This window comes from Euphorbia lathyris, chromosome 10 (assembly GCF_963576675.1).
Source record: "Euphorbia lathyris chromosome 10, ddEupLath1.1, whole genome shotgun sequence".
Classification (NCBI taxonomy): domain Eukaryota; kingdom Viridiplantae; phylum Streptophyta; class Magnoliopsida; order Malpighiales; family Euphorbiaceae; genus Euphorbia; species Euphorbia lathyris.
The window spans coordinates 3,615,064-3,625,498 of NC_088919.1; the positions used below are offsets into that span (position 1 = coordinate 3,615,064).

The 10,435-nt window shown below is 35.9% G+C and overlaps 2 non-coding genes across 2 annotated transcripts; both read right to left on the minus strand.

Annotated features, from left to right (window-relative positions):
• Nucleotides 1–728: 728 nt before the first annotated feature.
• TRNAI-AAU (transfer RNA isoleucine (anticodon AAU)) lies at nt 729–802 on the minus strand. Its single transcript has one exon. It is a non-coding gene; the product is annotated as a tRNA-Ile (tRNA).
• Nucleotides 803–9,550: 8,748 nt separating this feature from the next.
• Nucleotides 9,551–9,624, minus strand: TRNAI-AAU (transfer RNA isoleucine (anticodon AAU)). Its single transcript has one exon. It is a non-coding gene; the product is annotated as a tRNA-Ile (tRNA).
• Between the last annotated feature and the right edge of the window lie 811 nt (nt 9,625–10,435).

Sequence of the window (10,435 nt, forward strand, 5' to 3'; positions counted from 1 at the left end):
TCATTCGATTTTTCACATCAACAGATCCTAAAAAAACATGGATTATGTGTCGCCTACATATTCAGTTTGATGATTCACAAGGTATAATATTATCACCGAAAATATCCATATATGATGGGGAATGGAAGATCTTACTCTTCTATAGAAATTATCTAATATATATAACTCGCCCGCGGAACAAGGACACAATCGAGAATGTAATGAAATTCTCTCGATCGGCTCTTAGACTTAAGGAAGAAGCAATGGACCTAAACTGGCATGTCAGAAGGATTTCAAATTCTTTATACCTTATTATTTGAATTTTGCACATAGCATGACCATTATTACCGATCAAGATGACACGTAAGTCAGATTTTTAAACACGGATTAAAATATAATAATAAAAAATACATGTAACCAAACTTAATCCAATCAATTTCATTCATCCATTCTCATTCGATTTTTCACATCAATAGATCCTAAAAAACATGGATTATGTGTCGCTTACATATTCAGTTCGATGATTTTGATGTTAAAAAATTTAAGTTTTATAGTATTAGTGTTTCATTTATGTACTTAGAGGAGCACAAGTGTAACTAACCCAAGTGACTCGCGAATATAAAAAAACAATTTCAATTGCCCATAACTATCCGGTTGGATTATTTTAATGTTAAAAAAATTAAGTTGCATGGTATTAATGTTCCATAAGTATAATTAAGCAAAATGTATGCGAATATCAAAAATTAAAATGGCCCATGCAGGTCTCGAACCTGTGACCTTCGCGTTATTAGCACGACGCTCTAACCAACTAAGCTAATAGGCCACATGACGAGATCTTAGTCAATAGAGATGAAACTAAGCCAAATTGTATACATAGATTAAAAAAATAAAAAAAATACATGTCACCAAATCCAAATGGGTATTGCTAAATACCGCCCTTAATTTCCTTTTCACCGCACTGTTTTGACCATTTTACCCTTGCCACTTTTTCCCCCTAAAACCTTAAAAACTCTCTCTAGTTTTCTCTCCCGAGCACAAATCCCGGATTTGAAAAAAATGGATCAAAACATTCCCGAAGACAATGAGTTCGAACACGAGGTAATATTACGAGAATTAAAAACGTTATTAATCATTTTTTTATTTTTTTTTATTCGAATTTTGCCTGGGCGGGTGGCGATTACCACCCGTTCCTTAGGCCGATCGGATGAACTACCCGATCGGCCTAAGGAACGGGTGGTAATCGCCACCCGCTCCACCCATGGAACGGGTGGTAATCGCCACCCGCTCCACCCATGGAACGGGTGGTACGCGCCACCCGTTCCACCTTTGGAACGGGCAGTACGCGCTGTCCGTTTCCACCTATGGTGGAACGGGTAGCATGCCCGTTCAGGCAAAAGTGGACAGAAATTGCCCCGAACTAATTTCGAACGGGAGAAATAGGCCCGAAGTATTTTTTTTTGTAATTTTAATGTAAATTTTTCGTATATTCAGGTACCGATAGAAGATTGGAACCCCGATAACATTGATTATAGTTCGCGTTTTATAGCGGATACCGTTTTCCCCTCCAGTCAGGATGCTATTGATTGGGCAAAAAAGATAGCTATTCAGAATGGGTTTGAGCTTGTAATATCTTCGCACAAAAATGGGGGTAAACAGAAGTTGTTGCGCTGTTCACGGGGGTGAACGATATAGAGGTGTTGTGAAAAATGATGAAGTTCCTGCAATTAGGAAAAGTAAAACTAAAGCGTGCCGATGTAAATTTCAGATTAAAGCCTATCAACATGCAGACCTTTCGGGATGGGGGATAAAGGCTAAGGCTGGGTTAACTGGAATGCATAACCATACAATGCGTATGTATCCAGAGGGAAGTCGGCAAATGAGCGGACTCAGTATCGCATCTAAACAAATTGTGCGTGATATGTCTTCAGCTCAAGCAAAGCCTTGTGCTATTTTAGCAGCAGTTAAAGAAAAACACCCAGAGGACAACTCAGTAATTAAACACATATATAATTACAGGGACAAAATAAGGAGGGACGCGTTTGAAGGTAGAGACCTGGCTAGTCAATTCTACCATATTGCTGTGGAGAACAAATATGTCAATTACACACAGGCTGATTCAGGTGTGATAACGCATGTGTTCATGGCACATCCAGAGTCAGTTGATATGTTCAGGACTTACCACTGGTACATCGGCATTGATTCAATGTACAAAACAAACAAGTACAAAATGCCGTTTGTTGAGATTGTTGGGATGACGCCATGCAATAATAACTTCAAGATAGCGTATGCTATTGTTAAAGACGAGACCGAAGGGAGCTATCGTTGGATTTTGCAAAGGCTGAAGATTTTGCTTGGGGATGATCTTAACCCGACCGTTGTTGTTAGTGACAGGGAGCTTGGGTTATTAAAGCCGATACAAGAAGTTTTTCCACAAGCAGCGCACTTGCTATGCACTTGGCATATTAATAAGGATGTGGAAGATCGTGTGTATAGAATCATTGGAGATAAAGGCCTTGCCTCTAAATTCAAGAATGGCAAATGGAGAACAATATTAGAATCATTAACCATTGAGGAGTACGAGACCAATCTTATGATGATGAAGGAAAAGATGAGCAGGTTCAAAGGAGTTATCTCGTATGTTGAGGAGACGTGGTTGGTGCATAAGGAGAAGTTTGTTGTTGCTTGGACAAAGGAGTTCCTACATTTTGGTAACACAACTACTTGTCGAGTGGAGAGCGAACATGCTAGTCTAAAGCAATGGCTCAATACGGCAACTGGGTCCCTTGACACGGTATGGCAGAAGGTTCACAAGCAGATTGAATCACAAGCAACCAATATAAGGTATTTGCAATTTCTTCTACTGCGATTTTGGAATTTGCATTTAGGGTTGTATCATTTCACTAACTAATAATAATTTTGTCTTCGTATCAGGTACATGCTTGAACAGTAGCGGCTTCGTCAATCAGTCACTTTCACCGGACGCCCATTAAGCCAACTTGTATTCAAAGTCTCTCATTATTGTCTGCAGTTGTTGAATCAAGAGTTAGAGCGTATGAGAGGGTTGAGCCATGAAGTGTACGTGCGTTGCGGTTGTGTATTGAGAACATCGCATAAGATACCATGTGCATGTGAACTGAAACGAGCTTGTGATCTGGAACAAATGATCAGTTCTGAGAGTGTTCACGTGTTTTGGAGAACACTTTTAATCAATCATGGTCACACTGATGAAAATGACGGGTGTAATGATCTGAACGAGGAGCAGCGATATTTTAAGTCCTTAGTGGACCAAGTCTCTAAAGCCGACCCATCCGTAATGCGTAATATTTCAATGTTTATCCATGATCAACTACACCCTGATCAAGCTCAGTACACCGAACCCGATGTCAAAATTAACGTGCGGGGGCGACCTAAGGTGAGCAAATCCACAAAACGTATGCCGAGTTCTTGGGAATATAATGAAACTCGTCGTGGACGGGCTCGTTCTACTAGTTCATCTAGGAGTCGTGGTAGAAGTGGCAGAATTAGCTCGTCATCCTCGGTACATAATGCTGCCTCATCAGGTAAATTATATCTGATAAACCTAACTTTTTTTATAACTGTTTTGCAATATAGAGTTGTTTTACACTAATATACATGAATGCAGATGGAAAAACGTATCATGGTTCTGAATTCGTACATTCCGATAAAATAGTTGGCATAATTAAACCATACGTCGAATCATACTACGACGTTGTAGGTGATGGAAATTGTGGTTTCCGTACGGTAGCAACTTACATTTTTGGTGACGAAGAAGCGTGGCAGACAGTTAGGCATCACATTCGAAATGAAGTAATTGCTAACCGTTGTTTGTATCAAAGAGTGTTTGTTGATACTGTTGATGCAGCTCTTCGTAGAGTAAGTTGGGACGGTGCAGGTTGTACGCCGGATTATTGGATGATCGTTTGGGATGACTTGTGGCCGGTTGCTACCATGTACAATTCTGCTATCATGTTATTTGGCTTCTCAGGTGGGGACACATTAGCGTTGTGTGGTACTATCTTACCATTGTATGCCGCATCGACTGCTACAAGACCATCACGTGAGATTTTTATAGCTCATTTAGGGAATCACTGCCAGCACTACATACGTTTAAATTTATCGCCTAACTTTCCGGTGCCCCCTATAGTACACTGGTGGTTTGTGCACCGAGGCCAAAGCGTTGTAGGATGGGAGCGCTTCTATCAGGATAGGGTGGCGAGGCAAATGTTTATGCACCGAGGCAAATGTTTGGCCCTTAGGCCAAACGGGTGGCGCATGCGCCCCACCATAAGGTGGAGCGCATGCGTTGTACGCATTCCACCTTAAGTGGAACGCGTACGTCGAGCGATCCACCCTAAGGTGGATCGCATGCGCCGTGCGCTCCGCCTTACGGTGGAGCGCGTGCGCCGTGCGATCCACCCTAAGGTGGATCGCTCGACACTATGCATCTCCACCTACGGTGGAACGCATAGTTCATGCGTTCCACCGTAGGCGGAGATGGATTCCGGCGCCCGCCTAGGCGAAATTCTGGGATTTTAATCCCGAATTTCAGCCCGATTACTCACGATTTTGATAATTTTTTTTATGGAAATACTTACCGTAATACCCATGTATCCTTTGCCGATGCCTCCTCTTCGTGCCATCTCGTTTTTGGTCGGTTTTTTTTAGAATGGAAAAGATGTTGAGAGGATTTGGAATTTCAAAACTTATGTTTGAAATAATGAGAAGGGCAAAAATGTCAATATAGGGCGGTGAACCGAAATTTTAGTGCGGTATATAGTCGCCCACAATCCAAATTCAATCAATTTCGGTCAAATTCATTCAATTTCATTTATCCACTTATCTAACAAAGCCAATTAACCACATGCTTATGTTATCCACCATTCTATCCGATACGAAAGCAACAGTCTAACTATTTCTTCCCATTTGTTAGGTAAATCAAGCTAACCATATATTTTACTGAGTAGTTTTTCTAAAGAAAGTTCAATTATTTTCTACGTATCAAATATAAATATATTCAAGTATTATCAAAATTTCCATGTGATTTTGCAAACAGTTTTTTGGTTTGAAGTACATTGTGTATTGCTTGTATATACTGTACAAAGGCAACCCTTTTCAACACCCTAATATCTCATATTTCATATTGTCAAGTCCAATCAAACATATACAACACAACGTATGCTCTAGCAAATCTTCAGCCTTGTTTCCTTGTTCAAATAATTACAACAGAATGTCACACATAAATCATTATTACTGAATTTTGATAATTAAGGATGTTTACCTTAATTGTCAGGCCAAAATCCAAGGTATATAGCTTCAACCTCTTTTAAAATGCTTCAAATCATGTTCTAGATATTTAGCTAAATCTATGCATATGAATGTCTATCTCCCAATAGTTCTTTTCATGTAGGAAGGTAAAAAAATATACTAATCACTACTACCTCTATCAAATATTCAGTTGCATTGGAGTTCAATCTCGTAAAAATAATATAACTACAACCAACTAATTTGTCATTCTGATTACATGAGATAAAAAAAATTAGAAGAAAGATTAAAGAAAACTAATATCCTTTCATCTTAATTCCCTAATTAGAAGAAAATGGAAACGAATATAACTTAGGAAGAGCAAATCGTGATTCTCTTCCTAAAATGATCAAACGATTGCATACAGGAGATATCTGGATGATTGATCGAGTAAGAATCAAAACTCTTGCATGCATGAGATCTCTAGATGATAGATAGAGTGCTGGAGATTCAATTTCTGAGAGGGAAATTGAATGTTTGAGATTCAATTTCTAAGAGGGGGAGTTGGAAGCAGTTCAAGATGTGGGCAGTGAAAGAAAATGTTGGAGATTAAATTTATGAGAGAGACTTAAAAATAGTTAATACCATGGGTAGTGAAACAAAAACAAACAGTAATATGGAAGATGAATAAACAAATCGTAAGAAAGAAGAGGACTAATCATATAATAACATAAAGACACATCAACAATAGAAAGTCTAAGAAAGTGACACATCAGTATTTTGTCTACTGATTTATATTATAGTAATAGATTATTATTATTATTATTATTATTATTATTATTTAATCAACGTGGAAAATCTAGCTTACATGTTGTCCACGTAGCTTTTTCCGGTGACTGCTGTTGTCACAATTTGGACAAGAGGACTATAAAAAATGTCACAATTTGGAGAAAGTGGCTATAAAAGAAATCAAATGCAAAGTTGGATGATTTTGATGTTAAAATTAACTTTTATGGCATTATTATTTCAGTCCTAATACTTAGAGGGCTACGAGTGTAATTAACTCAAGTTCGAGAAGAATATAAAAAATTAATCTCATTGTCCTAATGCATGTCTCATATCTGTTAACTTTGCATTATTAGCAAAACGCTCTAACCAACTGAGCTAATAGACAAGATGATAGAATTTTTCAGTTAAATAGAGGGACAATTATCGATTGAGATGATATGTAAGCCAAATTTTTATGTATGGATTAAAAAATAAAAAAAAATACATGTAATTAAATCCAATCCACTCAATTTCATTCATTTATTCCCTTTCGATTTCTCATATTAATACAACCTAGCAAGGTCCAATTGGGTATTGTTATTATTATTTTAATCAATGAGCAAAAGTCTAGATTATGTGTCATCTTCTTATCTAATTGGAGGATTTTGATGTTAAAAAATTAAGTTTTATGGTATTAGTTTTCCATTATTGTACTCGGAGGTCCATAAGTCTAATTAACCCAACTTCCCGATGAATATCAAAAATTCATTTCGTTGACCCTAAAAATTTCCAGTTTATATTATTTAAACTTTACACATAGCATGACCATTACTGTTCGAGATGACACGTAATTCAGATTTTTAAACACTAGATTAAAAGATAATAATAAAATATACGTGTAACCAAACCCAATCTAATCAATTTCATTCATCCATTCCTTTTCAATTTTTCACATCAACAAAACCTAACAAAACTTGTATTATGTGTCGCCTACATATTCAGTTGGGTGACTTTGATGTTAATAAATTTAAGTTTTATAGCATTAGTGTTTCATTCCTGTACTCAGATGACCACAAGTGTAACTAACCTAACTGCCTCATTAATATAAAAAAATAATTTTATTGGCCCATGCAGGAATCGGCATCAACAGAACCTAACAAAATTTGGATTATATGTTGTCTATATATCCGGTTGGATTATTTTAATGTTAAAAAATTAAGTTGTATGGTATTAATGTTCCATTCTTATACTCAAAAGACTACAAGTATAATTAACCCAAATGTGTGCGAATATCAAAAATTAAATGGCACATGCAGGTCCTAAACCTGCGACCTTCGCATTATTAACATAACGCTCTAACCAGCTGAGCTAATAGGCTAGATGGTTAAAAAAAATCATTTATATTATTAAAAGTTACATATGGCGGAACCTTAGTTAACGAAGATGACAAGTAAGCCAAATTGTTATATAAGATTAAAAAAAAATATGTCACTAAATCCAAATTCAGTGAATTTCATTTATCCCCTTATCTGACAAAGCCTATTAACCGCAAGCTTATAGTATCCACCATTCTATCCTTTAAGAAAGCAACAACCTAACTATTTCTTTCCATTTGTTAGGTAAATCAAGCTAACCACATATTTTACCGAGTAGTTTTTCAAAAGGAAGTTCGATTATTTTCTACTGAAATATATGTAGTATCAAATGTAAATATATTCAAGTATTATCGAATTTTCCATGTGATATTTCAAATAGTTTTTTGGTTTGAAGTATATTGTGTATTGCTTGTATATTTTATATAAAGGATGCTTTTTTCACCACCATAATAAATCATATTTCATATTGTCAAGTCCATTCAGGCGTAAACAGCATAACATATACTCTGGCAAATCCTCTGACTTGTTTCCCTATTCAAATAATTACAACACAATGTCACACATAAATCATTATTATTGAATTTTGATAATTAAGGATTTTTACCTGAATTGTCAGGTCAAAATCCAAGGTACATAGCTTCAACCTGTTTTGAAATGCTTCAAATCATTTTCTAGATATGTAGCTAAATATATTATATCAACGTATATCTCCAAGTAGTTCTCTCCATATAAGAAGGTAAAAGGGTATAATAATCGCTACTATATCCATCAAATATTTAGTTGCATTGAAGTTCAATCCCATGGAAAAAAATTATAACTACAATCAACCAATTTGTCATTCTGATTACATGAGATAAAAAAATTAGAAAAAAAATTAGAGAAACCTATGATCCTTTCATCTTAATTCCTAATTAGAAGAATAAGAAAGCGAATATACCTTAAGAGGAGCAAATTGTGATTTTCTTCCTGAAATGATCAAACGATTCCATGCCTGAGATCTCTGAATGAGATCGAGCAAGAATCAGAACTCTTGCATGCAGGAGATCTCTGGATGATAGATCGAGTACTGGAGATTCAATTTCTGAGAGGGAAATCGAGTGCTGGAGATTCATTTTCTAAGAGTGAGGGAGTTAGAAGTAGTTGAGCATGTGGGTAATGAAAGAAAAGTGGTGGAGATTCAATTCGTAAGAGGGAGTTGGAAGCATTTGAGAATGTGGCTAGTGTTAAAAACAGTTAACACCATGGGTAGTGAAAATAAAACAAACAGTACTATGGAAGATGAGTAAACAAATTGTAAGAAATAATAGGAGTAATCAATAATTTATATTATAGTAATAAATTATTATTATTTAATCAACGTGCAAAAATCTAGCTTACATATCGTCCACGTATCGTTTTTGGTGACTGTTATTGTCACAATTTGGACGAAAGGACTATAAAAGAAATCAAATGCAAAGTTGGATGATTTTGATGTTAAAAAATTAAGTTTCATGGCATTATTATTTGATTCCTAATACTTAAAGGACTACGACTGTAATTAACCCAAGTGCGAGAAGAATATGAAAAATTAATTTCATTGGCCTAATGCATGTCTCGAACCTATGAACTTTGTATTATTAGCATGACACTCTAACCAACTGAGCTAAAAGATAAGATGACCTAATTTTTTAGTTTACATAACGGGACCATTATCGATTGAGATGACATGTAAGCCAAAGTCTTATTAAAAAAAATCATGTAATCAAACCTAATCCACTCAATCCCATTCATTCATTCCCTTTCGATTTCTCACATCAATACAACCTAGCAAGATCAAATTGGGTATTGTTATTATTATTTTAAAACACTAGATGTGTCACCTACGTATCCAATATGAGGATTTTGATGTTAAAAAATTAAAGTTTGTGGTATTAGTGTTTCATTCTTGTACTCGGAGGTCCACAAGTCTGATTAACCCAACTGTCTGATGAATATCAAAAATTAATTTCATTGACTCTAAAAAATTTGAGTTTATATTATTTTATTCTTTGCACATAGCAGAGCCATTACCGATCGAGACGATACATAAGTCGGATTTTAAACATGGATTAAAATATACATGTAACCAAACCCAATCCAATCAATTTCATTCACCTATTCCCTTCCATTCTTAAACTAAAAAGGCATGGCCCATGCAGGTTTCGAACCTGCGACCTTCGTGTTATTAGCACGACGCTCTAACCAACTGAGCTAATAGGCCAGATAGTAAGAAAAAATCATTTTATAGTATTTAAATATTACATATGGCGGGACCATAGTCAATGTAGACGACAAGTAAGCCAAATTATTATATGTAGATCAAAAAATAAAATAATAAATAGCATCAAATCAAAATTCAGTCAATTTCGGTCAAATTCAGTCAATTTCATTCATCCTCTTATATAACAAAGCCGATTAATCACAAGCTTATGGTATCCACCATTCTATCCTTTACGAAAGCAACAACCTAACTATTTCTTCGCATTTTTTAGGTAAATCAAGCTAAACATATATTTTAATGAGTAGTTTTTTGAAAGGAAGTTCGATTATTTGCTACTGAAATATATGTAGTATCAAATGGAAATTTCTCCTTGTCATTTTGCATACAGTTTTTTGGTTTGAAGTATATTGTGTATTGCTTGTATAAAGGCAACTCTTTTCAACACCCTAATATCCAATGTTATAAAACTCAGACCGGATCGGCCGGTTCGACCAGTTAAACTGGAAAACCGGCCAGATCTCCGGTCCGAATTGAACTGGTTTATTGCATTTGCAACAAACCGGATAGAACCGGAATCAGATCGAAAACCGGCGGTCTAACCAATAACCGGAATGGCCCCGTTTAAAAGTTGTTCCTCTGCACAACAATATTGTATTAGCCTAGTTAGCAGGTTTCACCACCCACTTTGCTATCCTTGTTAGTCAGAGGCAATAAATTATTTATAACACCTATCATGGACTCCCCCGCTTCATACTTCCGATGTGGGAAGCTTTGTTTTATCTCAAACTTCGTTTTAACGTTATCATATATT